The sequence below is a fragment of the Acinonyx jubatus genome, chromosome E3 (assembly GCF_027475565.1).
Source record: "Acinonyx jubatus isolate Ajub_Pintada_27869175 chromosome E3, VMU_Ajub_asm_v1.0, whole genome shotgun sequence".
Taxonomy (NCBI): domain Eukaryota; kingdom Metazoa; phylum Chordata; class Mammalia; order Carnivora; family Felidae; genus Acinonyx; species Acinonyx jubatus.
In genome coordinates, this window is record NC_069398.1 from 9,175,261 (window position 1) to 9,200,844 (window position 25,584).

The following is a 25,584-nucleotide window of genomic DNA, read 5'->3' on the forward strand; positions in this document are numbered from 1 at the left end:
TGTAAACTCAGATATTTGTTAAACCCCTGTGTATCATTTAAAGGGGAGGAAGTATTGCTTTATACCAAACATTTAAAAGTATTGTTGATTATTAAAAAGAAAGAAAAGTTAAAAATAAAAAATCTAGTGTCATTGTTAATATGTTGCTATGTTTGTTGCATATCTTTGTATTCTTTTATGCATGTGTATATATGCACTGTGTGCTTTTCAAAATTAGGATTGTAGGGGCACCTGGGTGGCTCAGTCGGTTAAACATCTGACTCTTGATTTCAGCTCATGTCATGACCTCATGGTTTGTGGGTTTGAGCCCCACATTGGCCTCTGTGCTGGCAGAATGGAGCCTGCTTGGGGTTCTCTCTCTCTCTCTCTCTCTCTCTCTCTCTCTCTTTCTCCCTTTCTCCCTTTGCCCCTCCACCACTTGTGCTCACTTGCTCTCTCTGTCAAAATAAGTAAACATTAAAAAAAGAAAAAACATAGATAAAAATTATGATTGTTGGTTATATCCTGACTTAGAGGATGCATTTTAAAATACTATAAATAGCATGTAGACATTAAATCCTTTTATGTGAACATAATTTTTAGTGGCTGCACCGTGTGAGAATCTAAGTCTTGAGGGGAGAATAGGAATTAATCCAATCCACAAATAAATACGTAATTTCTGCTTTGATAAGGAGATGGTCCAGTAAAAGAGTACACGATAGGGGATTTGACATGGGGGTCAGGAAAAGCTTCCACATCACAAGAGGGTGATGACTCATTGGAATCTAAATGATAATTCCAAGTGCCCCTAGCGCACTAGGCAGGGATGGCATAGAGATGGCATGAGAAGGGACTCCCAGGAAAGATGACAGTATGTGCAAAGTACCGGCAACAGGGAACGGGGGACCTTTTGGGGACTTCTGTTGTGTAACTGATTTTCACTGCTTATTTGTATGTCTTTACTCACCTCCTGGCCATCTTACTGAACTCTTTCATTTTCCTGTTATGTTTTCTAGAGCTACACGCGTATTGTTTCCCACTAATCCTAAGACCATTCATGATTTCAGCCTTTGCCGGGAGTCAGGCCCCTTGCCTGTGTCTGCTTGTGTAGTCCTCACTGTCCTTTATGGGAAGGGTTCAGTGTTCCTCATACACAGGAAACCCACACTTGTACCAGCCAAGTAATTTACCAAAGTGGTGTTCAGTTGCTAGTGAGTGATGCAGCTGGGATCCAGACCCAACCCTAACGTCATTGTGTGTGTGTGCATCCGGCCTGGCATTAAGCTAACCTTTTTATAATTTTTTTGATGATAAATTAAAAAAAATTATATTTGATTCTCAACCCCTGTACTAAGAGTCAAAGCATCAAGCAATTTCTATTTTCTTTTGTTAAATAGGGAATTCTTTTTTTTTATTGTGGAAAGAACACTTAACATGAGAGCTACCCTCTTAACAAATTTTTAAGTGTACAATACAGTGATGCCATGTGTAAGCACACTTTTGTACGGTACATTTCCAGAATGTACTCTTCTTGTAAAACTGCAACTTTATACGTACAAGTTGAACAGCTGCTCACTTTTCCCTCCTCCCCGCAGCGCCCGGAAATCAGCATTCTACTGTTGCTCTGAGCGTGACCATTTCAGATGCCTCATGCAGCATTTGACCTTCTGTGGCTGGCTTATTTCACTTAGCAGAATGTCTTCATGCGTGTTGCTGCATGTGGCAGGATTTCCTTTTTTCTTTAAGGCTGAAGAATATTCCACTGCATATGTAAACACCACATTTTCTTGATCCATTCCTGTCAGTGAACATTTAGGTTGTTTCCGTATCTTGGCTCTTGGAAATCATTCTGTAGTAACATGAGAGTGCATATATGTTTGAGATCCTGATTTTAGATTTTTTTTTTTTGGATAAATACCCAGTAGTGGGACTGCTGGATCATAAGGTAGTTCTGTTTGTGATTTTTTTGAGAAACCTCTGTACAGTTTTCCACACTGGCTGTTACCACTTTATGTTCCCACCACCAGTGTGAAAGGGTTATGGTTTCTCCACGTCCTTGCCCACACTTGCTATCTTTTGCCTCTTTGGTAATTGCCATCTAATGGGTGAGACATGATAGCTCGTTGTTTTTATTTATTTATTTATTTATTTATTTATTTATTTATTTACTTACTTACTTCTATTTTAGAGAGAGACAGAGAGAGAGAGAGAGGGAGAAGGAGAGAGGGAGAGAATCATAAGCAGGCTCCATGCTCAGTGTGGAGCCTAACATGGGGCTCGATCCTACGACCCTGGGATCACGATCTCATCCGAAATCAACAGTCAGATGCTCAACTGACTGAGCCACCCAGGTGCCCCATCTCAGTGTCATTTTAATTTGTAACCTAATATTTTGGAGGGTTTTTTTTTACTTCTCTTTTTAAATATCTAAACTGTTAAAAAGCAGGGACCTTAATTTTGTCCATGACATTAATGGTTGTGTTTCTGGTGTTTGTAGGTGGGTAAAGAACTGGTTATTGATACCTGGAAGCTGTTCTTTTACAAGGTTAGCAAAGTCTCTATTCCAAGATTTCTGCCTTTTTAATAAGGCAGAGGTGAATATGGAATTTTGTCAGAAACCTTTTAAGTATTTGATGATGGTCTTTCCTCTTTGACCCACTGATACGATAAATTATGTTAATAGACTTCTAAATATTAATTGACTCCTGGTAGTAAATCATCCTTGGTTTCCTGGAGTAAAATCTGCTGGGTCCTGGTGAATTATTCTTCCCAAGCATAGCTGAGTCAGGGTGCTAGTGTTTTATTTTGTGCTTTTATGCCAGTAAGATTGGACTGAAGCTTCCTCCTTCCCTGTCCGTAGTTGTTAGATCTCAGCAGTATAGTTATGCCAACCTCACTAAAGAAATTAGGACACATTTTCTCTTTTTATTTCTTCTTGAACAAAACATGGGAGTTACTTATTTTTAAAATGTTGAAATAGTTAACATTTAGAATAATTCAGGCCAAGTACCTTCTTCAGAGGTGATTTTTATATGACTTGTTCAATTTCTACCAAAGTTAGTGTTCTACTCCGATTTCCACAGAGTCAATTTTTTATAATTTGTGTTTTCCTAGAACACCATCAATATTACAGTTTTCATATTTATTTGGTATATGATTATGTATTTATTATACATGGCATTATCTTAAAAATTACTAATTTTTAGGATTTTTAAAAAATTCTCATTTCTCCATAGTGTTGAGAGGCTAACTAAAGGACTCAGAAGTCCGTTGTGGAACAAGGTGGCCGGATTTTAATCTCACCTCTGCTACTTGCCTCTTGGGTGATCTTAGGCTCACCAGTTCTCTGTTGTCTTCCTCACTTTCTTCATTTGTAAAATGAGGGTAATAATAGTACCCTCCTTGTAGCGTTGTTAATAAGAGTTAACCAGAGCCAGGCACAAAACTAATAATGTTAGCTATTATTCTGTTTTCTAATTTTTTAACATTTCTGTTTAAAAACAAAATAGCATTCAGGTTTATGTATTCACTATGCAGGTTATAGATTTGTTTCCATACATTACTGGGTTTTAAAAAAAGTCTCCCCTTCATTTCTTTCTTATACTTTTCTTAGTTTTCACTTGCTGCCTTTGAAAAAAATCTCATTGAGGTGCCTTCCTTAGTTCATTTCTTTTCATCCTTTCTTGTTTAATAATAAACTTTCAGGCTAAAATCTTGGACCATCACATTTTTGTATTCTGTGTCTTCTCAGAAAATTTATTTCTAAGTAATCTATAACCAATGTTTTCATTTTTCTCTTTGACCAACATATTATGTAGGAGAGAGTTTTAATTTGTAAAAGCTTGGGCTTTTCTAGTTTTTGTTTGTTCGTTTAGATTTTAAAGAATATTTTCTGTTATATATGCTCAGAAAATAGCAATTTCTATATAATTTTATATACTTTTCAATATATTCACAGAGAATGTGACTTGAACTACCACTTTTTGTTTTGAGTGTGTGTGATCTAATATTATATAAATTTGAGAAACCGTATTAATTGAGCTCTCAAAAGAAGTTTCATTATCTTCTTGGTATAATATTTAAATTTTTTTTACGTTTACTTTTTTGATAGAGAGAGACAGAGCACAAGTGGGCAAGGGGCAGAGAGAGGAGACACAGAATCCGAAGCAGGCTCCAGGCTACGAGCTGGCAGCACAGAGCCTGACACAGGGCTCAAACACACAAACAGCAAGATTATGACCTGAGCCAAAGACAGATGCTTAACCGACTGAGCCACCCAGACTCCCCTTCTTGGTGTAATATTTAAAAGTCTTCTCAATCAATATCATATTATGAATGTCCTGTACATTGTTATTTATTTTGGTCTACTTAATGGGTCAAAAACTCTTGAGAGTTAAAATCTCTCAGCACCAAAGTATGTATGTTCTCTGTCCCTTGTACTGCTAGGAATTTAGTTCAGGGTATTTAATGATTTCAATAAGTAAGCATTGTGACTGTTGGTGTGCCTTGTACATTGTGTATTTATCAGTATAAAATAATCTGTTCTATTTAAGACACTTTACTTGAATTCTACAGTGCCTGACAATCATTTTGTAGCTCCCAGGTTAACTTTGGTTTGCAATAGACCGGCACCTCTTTCATATTTTTTTCTATTTAACCCAAATAAGTAATTTTGTTTTTTAGGTCTGGCCAGTGGAAACAGCATAAAGTTGGATTCAGAGTTTTTTGTTTGTTTCAAGTTTTTAAATTCCAGTTAGTTAACTTATAGTGTAATATTAGTTTCAGGAGTAAAATTTAGTGATTCATCACTTACATACAACACCCTGGTCAACATGACAAGTGCTTTCCTTAATACCCATAGCCCATTTAGCCCATCCCCCCCCAACTCCCCTCCAACAACCCTCAGTTTGTTCTGTGTAGTTAAGAGTCTGCTTTATGGTTTACCTCTCTTTTTTCCCCCATGTTCATCATTTCATTTATTTTATTTTGTTTATTTTATTTTATTTTATTTTTAATATAGATTCAAGTTAGTGAACATATAAGTATAGTATTGGTTTCAGGAGTAGAATATAACACCTGGTACCCTTCTTAATGCCCATCACCCATTTAGCCCATCCTCCCACCCAACATTCTTCCAGCAACCCTCCACTCGTTCTCTGTATTTAACAGTCTCTTATGGTTTGCCTCCCTCTGTTTTTTATCTTATTTCATGTTTCCTTCCCCTCTCCTCTGTTCATCTGTTTTGTTTCTTAAATTCCACATATGTGTGAAATCATATATTTGTCTTTCTCTGACTGACTTTTTTGCTTAGCATAATACACTCTAGCTCTATCCATGTTGTTGCAGATGGCAATATTTCATTCTTTGTGATCACCAAGTAATATTCCATTGTGTATGTGTGTATATATATGTGTGTGTGTGTGTGTGTGTGTGTGTATATACATATGTATATATGTATATATACATACATACATACATACACAAACCACATCTTCTCTATCCATTCATCTGTCAATGGACATCTGGGTTCTTTCCATAATTTGGCTATTGTTGATAATACTGCTGTTGATAATCACTGGCGTGTGGATATCCCTTTGAGTCACTATTTTTGTATTCTTTGGGTGAATACCTAGGAGTGCATTTGCTGGATCATAGGGTAGTTCTATTTTTAACTTTCTGAGTAACCTCCATACTGTTTTCCAGGGTGGCTACACCAGTTTGCATTCCCACCAGTAGTGCAAGAGGGTTCTCCTTTCTCCACATCCTCAACAACATGTGTTGTTTCCTGTGTTGTTAATTTTAGCCATTCTGACAGGTGTGCGTTGGTATCTCATTGTAGTTTTGATTTGTATTTCCCTGATGATGAGTGATGTTGAACATCTTTTGATATGTCTGTTGGCTGTCTGGATGTCTTATTTGGAAAAATGTATGTATTTTGTCCATTACTTCACTGGATTATTTGTTTTTTGGGTGTTGAGTTTTCCAGTCTCTGAGTCTCTGACTTTTCGTTGGGGAGCTTAAAAAAATATGCATTCATTGCCATAAACATGTTTGCTTGGGTTTATTTCTATCATTTGTTTTCTTGTTTCCTCAGTTTTATTAACTGTTCCCCATCCATTTTTTTTTTAACTATAGGTGGCATAATAATGAAGTAGTTAAAAAGAAACCTGGAACAGGTCCAGCTCTCTGACTGACTATGGGCATTGTGTCCCATAACCAGGAGTACAGTTTGAGGCATAGAGATTGCCTGGAGTGCACCCAGAAAAGTGTGGTCCCATTAAAAGTTGCAACATATTGCCATATGAGGATTAGATGAAGAATTAGACTGGGGGAAAAGTTGAAGTGCTGATTGGAGAGTTAGGGGCAGGGAGAGGAGGCAGTGGGGGGCAGAGGGAGGAATGGAGAGATTGGAGTGATTTTGTAGAGCTTCTGGATCAGAATCCTAGATAATATGTAGGTCTTAGGAAGTCAGAGCTATGAAAAATATTCCAAAATTGGACTCTGTTCCTCCCTACAGTTATGAGTTCACAGTCATTAGAGATGTACAAGAAACAACTGGACAACATCAGAATGCACTTTAAGTGATTCATATTTTGAGCAGAGGCTGCAACTCATTCATATCTACATCTTTTCAAATTCTGAAGATCTTTAATTACTTGAGAGATAGTGATGTTCATAAGAATTTAGTCTCTTCTAAATTTTTTTTAACATTTATTTATTTTTGAGAGACAGAGGAGTGGGAGGGGGGCAGAGGGAGAGGGAGACAGAGAATCTGGAACAGGCTCCAGGCTCTGAGCTGTCAGCACAGAGCCCAACACTGGGCTTGAACCCACAGACCATGAGATCATGACCTGAGCTGAAGTCAGACGCTTAATCAACTGAGCCACCCAGGTGCCCCTAATTTAGTCTCTTCTAAATTTGAAGTCTTTTAAGCTTCTTAGATTTAGATTTAGATTCTATAGAATAGCTTTCAAAAGAAAGTCCTGTGCCCAGGTATCCTGTGTGGATGGGTGGCTTGTATGAAGGTCTGTATTTATACAAATGTACATAGAGTTCTTCACCCTGGCAAAATATTAGAATTGGCTGGGGTGCTTAAAAAATAATGACGTCTAGTTCTCATTCAGGGTGTTTGATTTCACCTTTCTGGGTTAGATCCTAGAGAGTGTTTTGTTTTGTTTTGTTTTGTTAACAATCTCTCCAGGAGATTCTAATCTGCAGTCAAGTTAAGCAACATTGGCACAGAGAATGTTACCATTGATTTTCAGTTGGGCACACATGGCAAACATTTGTGATTTGCCTTTGGCACATCCATTTTTCCATTTTGGGGCCAACATCCCTTACTTTGTTTGGGGAGTCATCACTTCTTTCTTTATATCTCTGCAGACTTGAAGGCATTGACTCTGAATTTGGGTGGAACAGGACTCTCAGACTTCAGTCAGCCCCACGTACCCCAGGACTTTTCAAGAGACGTCCTCATTTCAGCTGGATTTCAACCCAGTAGAATGCTGGAGAAGTGGAGGCCACCCTGGATCCTAAGAAAAGCTGGCACAGAAAAAGGTAGGGTTGAAAGATGGACAGAAACTAAATCCCGATATGACCTGAGCTGTGAATTCAGCTACTCTGGGGTCATCGTGCTCTCCGTTTCACAGATGAGGAAACTGAGGCTAGGTGCGATTTGATTATTGTCCCCCAGTGTCAAGACAGGATTTGACTCTATAAGGGTAAAATTTCACAAGTTAGAGAATTTCTGCCCTACTACACCATCACAGCTAGTAAACACGTCATCTCCTCTGAGTGAAACTAAATAATTAAGAATTTGAAACCAGTAGGTCTGGGTTTGAGTCTGTCAAGGACATTTTATGCTGTTTTGGCAATGCCTGTGTTGTATGGGATAAATACTTATTTCTGTTTCTCAGGATAAGTCACAGGTTTTGTTTGCTTGGTTTTTTGCTCGCTTTCAACAGACAGAGTACTATTACATAAATGGTAATGAGTGTCTCTGCAATTGTCCTCTTTTGCAGATTTTCTTTGGGTATATTCTTGCTGGTTCCCCAAATGTAAGTGCACAGCAGAGAGTATGGAAGGTAGAGAATGCTTTGAAAAGATGGGGAGAAGAGAGCCAAGAAGCAGTCAAATGTACACCACAGTCTTTTAGGATGGTGTGTTCTATACTTTGTAGAAGAGCTTCCCTGAGCAATCCCAATAGAGTCTTAAAAAAAAAAAAAAAAAAAAACTGAAACCCTGCCAGATAGATCTAGGTGGGCTGGGGAAACTAGGACATAGTAACACCATGTGCTAATAAACCCTTACTGTATAAGTGACAGGGATGGGATTTGATTTCCAAATGCAGATGCTTTCTTACACTCCACGCCTGCAAAGCACTTCTAATTCCATCACTGTTCCGCTTTATTGATAACCAGAGTCATTATGAATTTTAAGACGATCAGAGTTATCTTGAAGGTTATCAAGATTTTCTGTTCTTTGGGTGATGTTTATCAGGCTAACCTTGGAACTGCTCAGAAATGGCAGAGTTGTTCTATGAGACGGGGAGCTATGAATCTGGCCTGAGTATTTCTTTAAAAAGAAAGGAAATCATTTTTTAAAAACATCACATTCCAAGGAGTTCTCCATCTTTCAGACTCGGAGTATCTAATTCCAATAACGAATCAGATGAGAAGGGATATATTCATATTCTCTCCCAACAAGCACTTTGGTGGGCTCATCTGCTATTCTATAGTGATATTGTCCAACTGTGATGATCCCAAGCATGGCCTTCGTCAGAGCATTTGTGATTCATAGTCCAAGAAGCAAGTTGAAGCAATAACACAGCTTACAAACCAATTTAATTACTCTTGACTAGTCACTTGATCAGCTAGCTAGTCAGTGGGATATCACGGTTAACCAAGGAAGAGGCCAAATTAGACCCAGACCCCAGAGGTTGTCTGAATTCCCAGCAGTAAGACTGCTTACCTTTTGTCATCTAATTGCAGCCATCAGTTTAATCCTTAAAGAATTATGTCCAATTGGGTTCTGTCTGTCTGCATTTGTAAATGTCATTCTGCCCAGCATGTGTTGTAAAGATTAGCTGTGCTTCATCGTTTTGTTAGCATGAATCAATAATGTGGGATTCTTGGCTCGCTGAATTTTTAAAGTCATCTGTGAATCAATGTATGCTATTTGTGCAGCACCCCTTATAACATGCTAATTGGTATCATTGGATAAAATGCCTCGTTTTGGAAGACAGTTATTGAAAATTTTGAGATTAGCCTTAAGGTTAGCTTACACTATAGAGGAGACATCCTGGACATGCTGTGTTATATCATTTTGCTGATTCACACTCATGGAATCCATTCTGGGGGGGAGGGGTAGAATCAAATTACCAAAATTCTGCACAGGAGCTTGGTCTAAGAAAATGCAAAACAAAGGTCCCTACACAGAATTTTTGTGATGGGCCCTTAAAAATATCCGCCAGCAGTTCAAAAACGACACACTCTTGGAAGATGTAGCAATGGTGCTGGAAATTACATCCTATGAAGAAAGCGGGGTGGGGAGGGTATAATGCATTTCCTGGAAATTGCACCATAAAGGAGGTTCATCTTTCTTCAAAGCGGGTGAAAAGCAAGCAGTACTTATGTGGTAATTCCATAGGTTGTTTAATATTTTTTTTTCCATCTCAGGAAATTCAGTCAGACGACTTGATGCTCTCCCAAGGCCAAACTCTTCCTAAGCCTGTAGAAATGGGTGTTGATACTATGTTGTTATTAATCAGTAAAAGATGCCTTATAAAAATATTCCAACTTCACTAGTTATAAAAGACAACAATAGAATTTATCAAATTAACAAATACTGAAAAACTATTAAAGCTGCTGAGGATGGGGTGATTCACTGCTGGGTGGTGTGTAAATTATTGCAATCTTTCTGACAAGCCATTTCACAGAAGTATCTGAAGGCTGAAAATGATCTTACCCTTTTAGACCTAATAAATCTAGTTTTAGTGAACCTTCAAATTTATAGGCAAACATTTATGCTTAAATATGTTTATGACTGTGTTAATTCAAATAAAAATTGTGGCAGCAATCTAAACATCCAACAAAATGAATGATTGAAATCATTATAGTCCCTCCCTTTGAGAAATTATCCCAAATTCATTTAAATGAGAGTTTGTAAAGAATTTTTAATTTCCTGGAAAAATCTTTAAATGTGATGTTAGATAACCAAACCAAGATATAAAGTCATATGCATGACATCATCTTACCAGTATAAGGAATACGTTTTAGGAAAGGTGCTGGAAATTAACATCTTGAGATATTAAGAGTCATTCATTCTGTAAACACATATTTGTCAGGGACTACTTTTTCAGACACTGTTCTCGAACCAGAGATTATAGTGATACTAGACAATCCCTGCCCTCCTGAAACATGAATTTTAGTAGGAGACGTAGGCGCATGCGCACACACGCACACACGCACGTACGCGCACACACACACACATACACATCAAGGCACTCTCTGGAAGTGATAGTAGTTATAAAGAAAATATAATATGACAGTGTTACTTAATGGTGCCAGCAATGAGGGGCAGACCAGAGGGCTTCAGATTAAACGTCATGAAAGCCTCTGAGGAGGTAATCATTAAGCTGACCTGAAGACGGGGAGGGAGAAATGGGAGAATCTGGTCCAAGAGTGTACCAGGGAGAGGGATGAATAAGAGCAAAGGCAAGGACAGTTGGGTGTGTGCTAGAAATGTAAAGAGGAACTGCTGGAGCTTACTGAGTGAGGGCTCAGGAGGCACAGTCCAAAGCAAACAGATCTTGGAAGCTAGAGCAAGGCATTTAAATCTCATGTATATGTGAGGAGAAGTCTTGGAGGCCTTTGAGCCAGGGAGTGACTTAATATGATTTGCACTTTTAAGGCACTCCTACAGATGCCTTTGGAAATATAATGTAAAGGTCAAGAGAGGAAATAGAGGAACCAGGTTCCCTTTGTTTCAGCGAACCTACTTCTGATAACTTATCATATGGATATAATTGCATATACAAAAATACAACATAAAAGGCTACTGCAGTATCATTTGTGATAGCAAACCCTGTCGTCAAAGGATAGATTACTGGTTAAATACATTCTCTTTTAGCCATATAATGGAACACTAAGCAGCTACATAAAGAATCAGGGAACTTTCTCCAAGTATACATATGGGAAGATCTCTAAAGGTATAGGAAAGTGAGAGGAGAATGGGATGCATCATGTGCTCACATGTAAAAACTAAAATTTGGTTACCTGTGAAAGGTCGGGGTGGGAAGGGGCCAATGAAGAGCAAAGGTATATGTATTTTGATATAGTTTGAGTTTTGAACATGTGTCCCATCTATTCAAACAACATTAAAATAGAATATGTGGATTTCAGCAATCCAGGGAGAGATGATGGAGATGCTGAAGTAGTGGCATTGTAGATGGGGAGAAGTTGATAGAATTGGGGTAGGTTCGGTAGATTCTGTCTATGGAATTTGATTAGGGGTTTGATTGTGAGCTGTGAGGGGAAATCAAAGATGGTTCCTAAGATTTTGGTTTGAGAAACTGGATGGTTGTGATAGTTCCAGGACTGGAGTAGAAGGTAGTTTTGGAAGGAAAATCAGAAGTTCTGATTTTTGAGCTTATGTTTGAGTTGATAGAGACATCCAAGTAGAGATTGGGTAGGCAATTGAACTTAGGAGTCTAGAGATCAAGATAGACATTGGATCTGGAGATGTAAACTTAGGAGGCACCAATATATAGCTGTTTTTTAAAGCCATGGGATTGGATGAGATTATTTAGTGGCTGAGGAGTGTACTCGGAGAAGTGAAGTCTTGGCGGCACTAAGCCCTGTGACAATTACTATTTCAAGTTGAGCCAAAGAGGAAGATCTAGGAAAGGATACTCAGAATGTGGGCTGTGGAGGAGTTAGGAGGAAAACTGGGGTTTTGCAGTGACACAGAAGTTAAGGGGAAAAATGAAGTATTCCAAAAAGATAGTAGTTCTCTACATCACATGTTGCTGGACAATAAAACCAGAGGTTAGAGAAATGACTGTAGGATTTTTCAATATGATACTCATTGTTGATTTAGAGTGGAGCCACAGTGTGGATGAGTGGTTTGAAGAAATAACATAAGATCAGAAATGAAGAAGTGGAAATGGTGGGGCTCCTGGCTGGCTCAGTTGGTTAAGTGTCTGACTCTTGATTTTGGCTCAGGTCATGAACTCCTGGATCTGCTTGATATTCTCCCCTCCCCCCTCCGACCCTTACACTGATGAAGCTCATTTTCTCTCTCTCTCTCTCAAAATAAATAAACTTAAAAAAAGAAGTGGAAGTGGTGATTAAAAATCACTCTCTTGAGGAGTTTCTGTTTGTCTTGAAAAGAAGCAAAAGGAAGAGGAAATGTCTAGAGAAATTTTCTTTGTTTCTTTTCTGTCAGATGAGAAACACTGGGATGTGTTTGTATAAGACTGGGAATGGGATAGTAGAAAGGGAGAAACTGATATTAAGGTAAAAGGGATGATAATTCAAGGACCCCAGACCAGGCGAATCTTTGAGAAGATGAGAGGAGACAGGATCTAGAGCCAAGTGGAAGGGTTGGCCTGTCAAGGAGCCCAGCTCTTTTCCATTGTCAGTGTGCTTGCCACTGGAGGGTCAATTTAATGGATTGTTATTGCCTCAGTTCTCCTCATCTGAAAAATGGGGAATATATGGTGCATACCTCGTAGGATAAAGTAAATAACAATGTCTAGAAAGTGGCATACTCTCAGTAAATAGCAGGCATTTTTGTTATTATTTTGTTCTATATATTTTTCAGATATTCCATTTTAAGCATCTGCTACAATAATGTGAAAATGTGTGTTAGTGTTTTGTCTTATATTTCCTGGTCAGTATGAATAATAGAAATGCAAAAGTGACCCAGAAACCCTCAGCACACTGAGACTTTTTCAGCACCAAGGACAGCAAACTCCATAATAATCAGTTCACAAGATTTTCGCATAGGATTGCTTAGGGGCCAGTCACTCTTATAAATACATAAAGGTAGGAAGGAAGTAAGCCTTAGATTGAGCCCTGCGGGAAATTCCACTTCCCACTTGCAAAGAACAAGGCTGGGCTTTTTCTTTGTGGTGTTTCTGCCACTTGCACATAGTGCTGGCATTGTATGAAGCACTGCTCCCTATCTCCCGGGAACCCAGTGTGTTTGTGCTGGTTTAGAGAAAACCGAGGGAGAGCAGGGAAATAAGAATCGGTGTTTCAGAGGCAGGCTTACAGGACACCTGCAATGCTGGGAGAATGGCAGATTACATTGGGATGCGACGGGGGCCTGAGTTCTGAATATGTTGACTTTATCTTTTAATAATGCATTTCATTAGGAACAGGGGCTATTGATGTACCCAGCAAACAAAATGCATTCTTCACAGGCAGCCTCACTCTTCAGTAGTTCCTTAAGCAGAGGGAGAAAAAGCAATGCTTGATGACTGTTTCTTTTATTAAAAATTGCCCATTACTGGCTCTGGGGAAGGGAAGGGAACCAAATCTCACGAGCGTCCTGTTTTGAACCAGACTCTTCATCTAACTTAGGTCATTTAATTCTCTCACATACCTTTAAGGTAGGCATCAGCCCTGTTTGTACAAGGGAGAAAGCTCTGAGAAGTTTTGTAACTCAAAGTCACACAGCTCATGAGTAGTCAGTTGACATTTGAGCTCAAGGCTTTCTTTCTGTGTTTACTACCTGTTTCTCCGAACCAGGGTTTCTCAACACCAATGCTGCTGACATTTTGGTTTGGATGGGTGTGTGTGTGTGTGTGTGTGTGTGTGTGTGTGTGTGTGTGTGTTGGAGAAGGGGCTGTCCTGTGCATTGTAGGATATTTGACATCATCACAAGTACAATAGCCTCCCCCCAGGCCCTGCTTGTGATAACCAAAAATACCTGCGGACATTGCCAAATGTCTCTTGGGAAGCAAAATTTCCCTGCCTGAGAACCACTGGTCTACGTGATGCTGTCTAAAGAATGCCTCTGCAGCTCATTGACCAGCAGCGGCTTTCTAGATTGTGGTCATAGATCATATTTGTGTGTGCTACATTCATTTTTTTATTCACCTACTCCTTCAGCTGCCTGTCAATACTTTCTGAGTGTCTACTCTAAGCCAGGCACTCTGCTAGGTACTGACGTGAAGAGATGAATGGATCATAGTCCCTTTCCTTTGGGGCATGCATTCTGAGGACACAGACAGCTGCTCAGGAAGCATAGTGCCAGTGGCTGCTAAGAGAAGAGACATTTATCCTAGTGTAGCGATCCCCATCTTTGAGAAAAGAATCTACGAGGTATGCAGGGTCCACAGGTTGACCTAAAAGATTACCTTGTCTTATGGGCTTTTGCTTAAGGATTATTGTGAGTTTCTAGTGAATGAATCTTTAGTGACCCAGCTGACAGGATTTTTTTTTTTACATATTTTATTTTGATATTAACATACATAAAGCAAAAAGCACATTTTATATGTGCAAAGCTTGAATAATTCTTACATATACTCATACTTGTGTACCCACTACCATTCAGGGTCAAGATAGAGAATATTTCTATTGTCCCAGAAGTTACTTTTATGCCTCCTGTTCAGTAGAAGCCCCCACAGTGATAGATACTGTACAACATCTAGCTAACTTAGTTTTGCCTTTCTTGAACTTCATATAGGTAGAATCATTACAACACATTTTCTTTGGTGTCTGTCCTATTTATCTCATCATTGCATTGTGAGATTTATCTATACTGTTGCATGTAGCAGTATTTTATTCTTTTTTATGGCCATATAAAATTCCATGAAGTGAATATTGCCATGATTTATTTATCCATTTTCCTACTGATGAGCATTTAGTTTGGTTTTCACTTTTGACTGTTATTAATAAAGCTGTCATAAATATTTTTATGTATGTCTTTTAATGGACATGAATATTCCTTTCTCTTGGGCATATACTTAGGAGAATTGTTGGGTTATAGGGTAAGTAAATGTTTAGCCTTAGGAAATACTGCCTGGGTTTTTTTAAAGAGGCTATACCAATCTGCACCCCATCTAGCACCTCTTGAGAGTTTTGGTTGCATAGCAGGTTAGCATCGTACATAGCTAAGGCAAATATTTTAGCCCTACGGTTGCAGGAAGCAGGGGATCGATTGGGGGAAAAGATAACAGCACTTTTGTCCCACTGGCTTACTCTCTGTCACCATCCCCAAACCTGGCCACCTAAGGCTCTGGAAGAGAGACTCAGTGGGTCAGAGCCACTAGTGAAGAGGTGGATGAAACTGCTTCTCCAACTGTAAGATACTGCTGAATAACAGCTGGCATTATAGGGGTGAAGAGAGAAATCAGGGTGAGAACATCCACCAGCCTGATTGCTTTTCTGATGCGAGACACACATCAGAGGTTGGTTATCTAAGGCACCGATGGCATTATACAGACAGCCCTGGGGATCCTGTCTCAGCTCTGCTATGGGACCAAGGAGAATCAACCAATACTCTTTGAGGTCATTTCCTCACTCACAGTACTGCCTTGCCCACCTCCCAGGGTTGCTGAGAGATCAAGTGATAATATGTACATAAAGAATAGTGTGTGCCCGAAGAGACGCCTGTTTTTCCGAGGTTGCACTGTGGCCATCCTGCTGTTGCTCCAGGGATTGGGAGCCAGAGAAAAGCTACACACCATGGTGGAAAGAATGTGAGGCTAATAGCACCCTTAGTCAGTCACCACTGTTGGGTCTGGTTTCCTCCGTTCACCTTTCTGGTCCTGGGTGTCCCTATCTGTGAAATCATGTCTTGGACCTGATCATGTCTGGTGGCATTCCACTGGAGGCATTGAGAGAATGAGAGTATAAATGACTCCAAATCAGTTCCCATTATTTGCTTCAGACCCCCTTAGCGATAACTATGATGGCTAACTTTTATTGAGTGCCAGCAACTGCCCTGCGCACTCTGCATGCATCATAGTGTTTATTTCTCACAACCAACCTCATGAGGGAGATGCCATTATTATTCCCATTTTACTGATGAGAAAAATGAGGCACAGAGGAGTTACCTGAAGGCCCATAGCTGGTAAGTATAGGCAGTACCTTAGCCCGGGCAGACTGACTCCTGAGTCAAGTTACTAAGGCTCTGATAGGAGACTTGAATGGGTGGTCCCATCATATGGGAAGAAAAGGAATTTGGCGAACCAATTGAGGTCCCGGAAAAAACTCTTTGCTGCTTACTAGCTGTGTGCTTGCAAGCCAGTACCTTCAGCCTACTGGATCTCAGTTTCTTCATTATTGGAATGGGGCAACTATTTTCTCTCAAAAGGGTAATATGTAGGAATCACTTGGTGCCCAAGATGATAATCAATAACCGTTAGTTCCCATGTCTCTAACACCGTGAAAGTCAAGGTAGAAATGAAGCGTGGCATTTGGAAATGGCCTTACCTTCCATGTCCTTGCCACAAGAGAATGCTCATGGAATAAGGCCAAGCTGAGAGCTGGCGTGCACTGTAATATGACTGAACAGGAAGGAAAACATGAGGTAAACTGGGCTTTCATCTTTTATTAAATTCTCCCCCCCTTCCCACCCTATCACTGGAAAATATGGAAAAAATGAAGGAAAGAAGTAGCCACAATGTTGGCATCCAGCCCCAACTGCTGTTGACGTTTTGTTGTATTTCCTTCTAATACACTTGCTTTTTAAAAAATACATGAAGTTGTATTGGGTATCAAGTTTTATAGTTTGCCTCCCTGACTAAATAATATTACATGAGCATTTTCCTTTGATAACAGCAGGCTCTCTCTGTAATCATCCTCAAATTAAGCTGTGTGATGTTTCATTCTATCATGAATTTACTTTCTTCCATACTGTTTCTAAATTTTCCATTATTAGAAAAATACTGAAATGACCGCAATTTCATATACAAAACGTATCCACGTTTCTAGTCATTTCCCTAAGGCATAGGCATTTTTAAAGGCTCATGATATAAAACAAAAAATAAAATAAATTAAAGGCTCATGACATACAATGCTGAATTGTTTTCTGGACATGTTTAACCAAGTTAATGATTAATGTTTTAACCCAAGAGCATGATAGCTTTCACTTCACTCATGTCAACAATGAGAATTATGGGATTTGGAATCCTTGTTAATTTGGTTGTTAATCAAAATCCTTGTTAACTGATTTTTAAAAATCTTATCCTGTTATTTTAAATTTGCAATTCTTTGACTGAAAGTGTTGTTGGGGCACCTGGGTGGCTCAGTCAGTTGAACATCGGGCTCTTGATTTCATCTCAGGTCATGATCTCACAGTCATGAGATAGAGTCCCATGTCAGGCTCTGCACTGAGCAGGGAGCCTGCTTAAGGTTCTCTCTCTCTCTTTCTCTCTCTGCCTGCCCCTTTACTCTGCTTGCGTGCACTCTTTCTCTCTCTCAAAACAAAACAAAACAAAACAAAAAGAAAAAAGGGTTGTTGAATATTCATATCATTTTTAATTTTTTTAAAAATTTTTAACCAGTTTTTGAATTTTTGGTCTGTTTTTTCTTTTTTTTTAATGTTTGTTAATTTTTGAGACACAGAGACAGACAGACCATGAGCAGAGAAGGAGCAGAGAGAGACACACACATAGAATCTGAAGCAGCCTCCAGGCTCTGAGCTGTCAGCACAGAGCCCTATGCGGGGTTCAAACCCATCAACCATGAGATCATGACCTGAGCTGAAGTCGGATGCTTATTAACTGACTGAGCCACCCAGGTGCCCCTGTCTGTTTTTTAATTTTTCATTTTTATTGTGACATAAATCAGAATCATATGTACGTATGGTTTAAATCATCATCATAATCCAATAAAACACTAATTTCTCCACCGCCCAGCTCATGAAATAGAACATTTCCATACCTTAAAAGTCTCCAGGGTATTCCTCCTATGTGTCTTTCTTTCCTTCCTTCTGAGGTAACTATAATTCTGACACTAGTGGTAATTATTTCTTTGATTTTTCCTTATAATTTTACCACACTTTCATGCATCTCTAAAAACAAAGTTTTGGAAAACTTCATAAAAAAAAGTTTATAAAGAAAAAAATAATCTAAATATCCTTCTCTGGCTTATTTCACCCCAAACTGGTATTCATCCATGTTAATATGTATAAAAATGTGTTAAGTTTTAACTTCATTTTAACATATGTTGTAAGTACAGTATCCAGATTATTTGATTTCTAAGATTATGTCGCTTTCTTTCACAATTAGAAATTGTTTTATTCTACATGAATATTTTTCTTTTGTGACTCTCTCATTGTTTCAATACCTAGAAAGTTCTCTGTCACCCTTAAGTGGATTTTTTTTCATTATTTTCTTCTGTTTTGTTGTTCTTTTCCTTTTCTGTCTTTGAGCATTTATGTATGTATTTAACCCACACCATTTGGAATTTATTTTGCTTTATAGCAAGAAATGAACATGTTTGTTTTTGTTAAGTTTCTAACCAGTTGCTTTAAAAATTTTTTTTTAATGTTTACTTATTTTTTTAAAGTTTTTAATGTTTATTTCTGAGAGAGAGTGAGAGAGAGAGAGAGCGAGCGCATGAGCAGGTGAAGGGCAAAGAGAAAGGGAGACACAGAATCCGAAGCAGGCTCCAGGCTCTAAGCAGTCAGCACAGAACCCAACGCAGGGCTCAAACTCACGAATCATGAGATCATGACCTGAGCTGAAGTTAGATGCTTAACTGATTGAGCCACCCAGGAGCCTCGCCAATTGCTTTTTAAAACATTATCAAATAACCCTTCCATGCCAGGTATTGTCTCTTGATTCTCAGCCCATACCTGTCCTTATATATGTTCTATTCTACCCTGCCACAGCTGGGAGCTGAAAACTATATTTCCCAGAGTTCTTTGTCAGCTGGTGTTAGTTTCTGCCAGTGGGAGCCAGTCACATGGATTAACAGGTGGGGAAAATGTAAAAGCTATTTTTCTGCTTGCTTCAACAGTAATAGCCAAAATGCAGACTCCCAGGCTCTTGATAATACTACCTTCTATATTTTAATTCTCCAGCCCTGGAAGAGGTAGTGTTCATCTCTTGGCAACACAAGATATACTCCTCTTTGTTCTTCTGGGTTTTCTATATACATGTAATCAATTCCCTGCATTAAGTCCCTCTCTGTTGGATATACTTGGAGTGCTTTCAGTTCGCTTTATCAGTGTACACTGATAAATCTTTTAACTGATTTGCAATGCCAGGTTTATTACATGTATGTATGTGTGTAGGTGTGTGTGTGTGTGTGTGTGTGTCTGTCTGTCTGTGTGTGTGGTGCAGAAGGGAAGAGAGAGAGAGAGAAAACATGAGAAAATGTATTTGTTTTGGAGCTATATATTTTGGTTCATTGATCTTCTTGCCAATTTGTGCATGCACATATTTATCATTATAATTGTTATAGCTTTAGCGTACACTTCAATATGTAGCAGTGAAAATCTTCCCTCATTTTTTTTTTCATGTGGTCTTCCCTATTCTCATCTACTTATCAAACTGGGCTTTTAAGAAAAAAAAATTTAAAGGACATTCGATTATGTTCTCCCTACTGTAATTTATTTTCCTGCATCTTGGGGATGCTGAGAGTATTGCTTGAGAAAAGCTAACATTGCTTCACTGTGGAGAATCACAGAAACAGTCACACATATACCTGCACACACACAGCACCTCCCTTTCCCATGGGCATAGAGGGCAGTTGTGTATGGGTGCACAGGTGATCAATTATCATGCGCTCAGAGTGGTTCTTCCCTGCCACCTTGGGGTCACCCTACTTGGAGGAGAGGCTGCAGAACTGTCACCTCTAACAATGAAAGGGGATCTTATTTTCTCTGAGTCAGCCTGACTAACAATACCCAAGGTCAGAAGAGGTATTTCCTGCCAGACCTTGCAATTTCTCAGTAATCCTATTTGGGCTCATTGGATGAAATGGCTGTGGGGAAAATGATCTGATCATTACTTTAAACACTGGGGCAATCACAGCAGAAGACGCCTCTGAAACATACTATCTCTGCTTTGGTAACTACTCAAAGGAAGAAAATTGGACAAGGTGCCTTGTAGTGCTTCTTTCTCTCTCTCTCTCTCTGTCTTTTTTGTAAGAGGAGACTCTCATAATATTCTGAAAACACCCCCAAGATCTCCCCAGCAGGCTCCCCTCATGCTCTTCTGTTAAGACTGGTTTGGTTGGAGACAAAGGCTGCCCCCATTTAAGAAGTCCCAGCCCTGGGGAAGCCTCTGGCACTCTCCCCACACTTTTGGCTTTCTGCATGAGACTGCTTTGGAACAAGAAAGCACGCTCCAAGACCTGAGGGTCTTAGTGCCCTGGAGAGTGGGGCACGTGAATGTGAGGAGCAGTGAAACTATTTTAGAGGGAACATGGGGACGGTGCCAAGGCCTCCCTGGCAGGGGAAGCTGTTGAAGGGCAGTGTGACTTTGCACAAACTTGGAGCGGAGTAGGAATTCCACCCCTCCCCCCTGCCCCCATTATCGCCAGGAGCTTTAGGGTCAGACTTCCTGGGTTTGAATTCTGGTGGCTCTGCCTCCAACTAGCTGGGTACTTTCTGGGCCTCAATTTCCTTTCTTTTACAATGCTAAAAACAACTATGAGTGTCTCGCAGGCTAGATAGGGTTAAATGAAATAATTTATGTACGAGTTGAGAATAGTGCCTGGTTATAATAAACAATACATATTAGTCCCCTCTTCCCATCCTCATTCCCCAACCCCCTCCCCTCCAACCTTAACTCGTAGGTGGTTAACTGCCTAGGCTTGGGAGCCAGACTGCCCGGTTCATATTCTGATTCTGCTAATTCCCAGCTGTGTGACTCTCAGTGAGTTGCCAAACCTCTCTGGGCCTTAATTTGTTCTTCTGTAATACAGTTAAATAACAGTACCTCCTCACGGTTATCACTGTGAGGATTGAATTAATTAATTCACAATAAGCACTTAGACCAGTGGATCTCAAAAAGGGGAAAGTTTGCCTCCCAGTGGACATTTGGTAATGTCTACAGACATTCTGGTTGTCACAACTGGGGTGCGTGATATTGGCATATGGATAGAGGCCAGGGACGCTGGTAAATAGTCTGCAGTGCACAGGATAGCCAGCCCTTACACACAACAAAGAATCATCCTGCCCCAAATATCAAGAGTGCCAAGGTTGAGAAACCCTAATAAGCTGATTTGTGGCTGGGAGTAAGCGCTTTAGTAAATGTTGGCTATTACTATTTGAGCAACAGTTTTGTGCACTTATACTGTGCCAGGAACTGCACATATACATATTCTGAGAATACCAAGACAAATTACCTGCTGGCCCTTCGCTCAAATGACTCGGTCTGGAGGGGAAGGTAGTATGAGGCGTTGGGACTGGAACGTGGGGCAGCGTCTCACAGGGGCTTGGTCTCAGAGCAGCTGGTCAAAGAAAGCCCCCCCTTTATTCCATTGTTCTTGTACTTTCAGTGGGACACCAGGTAAACAGATAATAGTGATACAGTTTGGTGGCTATTGTGCAGGACTGTACGAACCCACACGGCAAGGCCCGTATTTGAAGAGGTGAAGACAGGTTTCTAAAAGGAGACGATGCTTGTTGCTATCTCATGAAGGGAAAGTAGGAATCAGGAAGGCAGAAGTGGGGAAGGGAAGGGCAGAGGAGACCTCACATACAAGAGGGCAGAGCTATCATTTATTCCAGAAGTGTCTGTTGAGCATTTGATATTCCCAGGCACAGTGGTAGGCACTGGGAATATAGCAGTGAACCGAGGAGAGTAATTGGTGCCCCTATGGAGCTTACAGTGTAGTGGTGGGGACTGGATCTAGATAGCAAACAAACACATACGTCATGTGTCAGGTGGTGATGAGTACTATAAGCTGGACAAAGAGAGAGTTTACAGTATTACATAGGAGAATTAAGAAAGTCCTCAGTGAAGATACTCCCTGAACGATGACCTGAAGAAAATGAAGGAGAGAGCCTGTGGATGTCTGCGTTCCCAGCAAAGCCTTGTGCAAAGGTTCTGAGGCGGGAGCTTTTCTGGCATGTTTTAGGACCAGCAGAAGGATGGCTGGGGGTGAGGGAAAGAAATGGATTAAAGTGGGAGCAGTAGTTAGGTCAAGAAAAAAGTCTTGGATGCCATAGTAAGGAGGATGGGCTTTCTTCAGAAGGTGACAGGGCATTCTGTCAGCCATCAGGAAGATACCCAGATATCTCTGGTACCCAGATAGGACACTGACCCTGCCTGAAGCACACGGTACTTGTTCAGAGTTTTCTGGGTTGCTGTGTCTGAGTGTTGCTTTGATTACCCAGTACAGTTGTTGGTATCGTTTGCCTTCGAGATGCATTCAGTACCTGAAGGCTCTTTTTGTCTCCCATCCTGGTAATGTTTCGTGGTGGCAACGGAGTTCCTAGTTTCAGTCCCAGCCATGTGGCTTCAGGGACATCACTCTGATTCTTCGAGTCTCAGGTTCCTTACTAAAGGAATGAGGAGACTGCTAACTTCCGTTCTGGCCCCAGGCCTCTAGGGATGCCTCAGAGTTCTTCACAGAAGCCTGTAGAACAATTGCTAAAACTTGTGGGGCACTCACTGTGCACCTGGCACGATACTGAACATTTTACATATACTGGCCCCAGGAGTGCTCAACATGACCCCGGGATGCATGCAGTGTTACCACCCCTTTGGAGATGAGGAAACAGAGGCACAGAGGGGCTGAGTGATGTGCCTGAAGTGGCACATGGCTTGTATGTGGCAGCCAGTCCCAGCTCTGTCTGCACAGCCCCTACTCTGTGGGCTCCAGCAGCAGAAATCTCAAAGGCGACCTCAGAGTGAGGCTCCCCCAGCGTGTGGCATTCTGCTTCTCCCGTTGGGCTCTCACACCTGCTCCACTGATGTACCTTCTGAGGGGCTCGGAAGGCCTGTCTGGGATCACTGGGGTCTCTTCCGCAAAGTCACAGTCTGAGCACCAAGTGATTGAATAAGGATTGAAGTTTTATCCGGGACTTGAGCAGGAGGCCCCTTTGAGTAGTGAGTCAGTGGCTTATTTACGAGGCTTCAGGGGGCAGCCCAGACCCCTCTGGAGGGTTGGTTAAGAGCCAGACTTCAGCATCAGACGCCAGGAGACTCACACCCACAAGAGGGAAAAGGCGGCTGTCACATCGGCCTTACCACCGTGCACGGTTGCCTAGCAACCGCACGTGACAAACTGCCAACTCAGTGATACAGTCGCAGCGGGGAGATCAGAGTAAAGCCAATTAAAACTTCTGTTTGTTTGTTTGTTTGTTTGCATTTTCCTTTTTTATGCCCATAATTTCATTTCGTCCTGACTGCCCTTAAACGCGGATTAAGAAGCCTGCCGGAGGAGAGCGGAACTTGGTGTGTGACCTAGCCCTATAGCCCATTTGCCTCCCGCGTAGTCAGGATTTAGGCTCATCACGTGCCAGTGTGGAGGGGAGGGTAATGTTATGAAAATGTAGGTTCCTGTACCTGTCTTCGGTACTTAGCTTCTTTATGAAATTTCAAATTTGCCTGGATTTAGAGCTAAATCTGGTTTTCATCGCTGTATGTCAGCGCCTTCCCCACTGCCAACTCCAGTACCTAGAAAAATGCCTCCCATGTAGTAGGTGCTCAACACACGACTGTCTAATGAATGTATGAAGCAGACCCCAGGGAAAATGGCTAAGCTGACAGCCCCCTAAGTGAGTCTGATGTCCCTGAGTTGTCAGACGGTAACAGAAACCTTAATATCCTCCACTGGATTTGATTTTTTTTTTCTGTTTTCATTTTGTCCATCATATCTCTTCAGCTTTGCAGATGGATTTTAAGAGGCAGTAGAAAGAGTCCAACTTTAGACATAAAGGATGAATGGGGGTCGCAAAAAATGTGCCACATTTATTCTCACGGCTTCTCCAAGCTCCGCATCTCCCCTGCTCCCCAATACACTTCTGTCCTGACTCTCTGTGTTCTTTCTTCTCCATCTGCCCATGGTCACAGCACTCAGACAATATACCTCTTCCTAAGGACCCCAGGGTTGCATAATTACATCATGTAGGCCATTGGAATACTTCCATAGTGGAAGTATTCCTCAGTGGGGAATGTGAGTGAAGGAGATGTGGGAGGCTTGGGCCTTGCTTGTGGAGATATGTATATTTATATATTTATATTTATACATATAGTTTAAAAAATCTTTTTAATGTTTATTTAAACATTAAAGAGAGAGAGAGGGAGAGAGAGCATGAGTAGGGGAGGGCCACAGAGAGGGAGACATAACTCTGAAGCAGGCTCCAGGCTCTGAGCTGACAGCAGAGAGCCTGACGTGGAGCTCAAACCCATGAAGCGTGAGATCATGACCTGAGCCAAAGTCAGATACTTAATGACTGAGCCACCCAGGCACCCCAAGGATGTATTTATTTTTGCATAAAAAAGTGGAACATACATTGGTCTAAGACAGAACAATTCATGGTCTATGCCAGGCTTGTTCACTAACCCCCTTTGTGACCTTGGCAGTTCTGAACATCTGGGTCTTTGAGGTGCCTTTTGTAAGATATTCAAAGAAAGAGGTGCTCCTTTCCAGCTTTAGATATTTATGGTTTTAGAACTATGTTTCTCAACCTTTTTAAAAATTCTATTGCTAAGCCATTTTAGACATTTTTTTCCCTATTTCCCCATGAAATTTTAACACCATAGATACACTGTGTATCTGTTTATGCACTATATGTGTATCTGTGCTATATACATAAAAAGCATAAGATTGTTTTGACTTCTCCCTGAAGAGCCAATTTTCACCCCATTGGGGAGGATATAGTCTCCTTTGAGGAAGCATGTTGTAGAGTAAAGGCCCCAGTCGTTTCCTTTGGCTTCTGGATCTCAGTGGAATGAAAAACTAGTCTGTACATGAAAAGACAACACTCATTGGGAAAAAAAAAAAAAGACTAAAAACCACTAACTTCTTTTTGGAATGAGGTCATTGTAATCCTTTCTCTGGTACCACTTTCAGAACTCAGCATCTTGCCTGGCCAGCGTCACCTCCCTTATTGTTGGGCCAGCTTGAGCTCACGTTCATACACCATGTACTGGGCCCATGGTGCGTGCACGGAGACCAGGGGCATGTGATGGTTGGTTTTACATGTTGACTTGACTGAGCCCGGGGATGCCCAGATGTTTGGCTACACGTTATTCTGGGTGTGTCTGTGATGGTGTTTCTGGATGAGATTAGCATTTGGATTGGTAGACTGAGTGGATTGCCTTCCTCAGTGTGGGTGAGCCTCTTCCAGTCTCTTGGAAATCTGAATAGAACAAAAAGGGGGAGTAAGGGAGAGTTTGCACTCTCTGCTCGGATGTTGGACTTGTCTTGCACTCAGGCTAGAACGGCACTACCAGCTCTCCAGGCCTCCACTTACAGATGGAAGACTGTGGGACTTCTTAGCTGCCATAATCCTATGAGCCGGTTTCTTATGATAAATCTCTTTATATTGGATCTGATTTTCTGGAGAATCCCGACTAATCCAGAGAGCTTGGGGGAAGATAAGGATGCAGAGAGCTAGGTTGTGCTGGCTTTGTAGATCCCTATTTTAGCAGACTTATATTTTGTCTTTTGTACAGTCTCA

The 25,584-nt window shown here is 40.7% G+C and overlaps 1 long non-coding RNA gene across 2 annotated transcripts in view; it reads left to right on the top strand.

Moving 5' to 3' along the window:
- Nucleotides 1-438: 438 nt before the first annotated feature.
- Nucleotides 439-25,584, top strand: part of LOC113594825 (uncharacterized) — a 243,967-nt gene continuing 218,821 nt past the window's right edge. Inside the window, exons 1-2 of one of the 2 annotated variants that reach the window (XR_008294535.1) lie at nucleotides 439-850; nucleotides 7,363-7,536. This is a non-coding gene — a long non-coding RNA (uncharacterized LOC113594825). The remainder of the gene's footprint in view (nucleotides 851-7,362; nucleotides 7,537-25,584) is intronic. The other variant, XR_003415271.2, reaches the window with a different exon arrangement.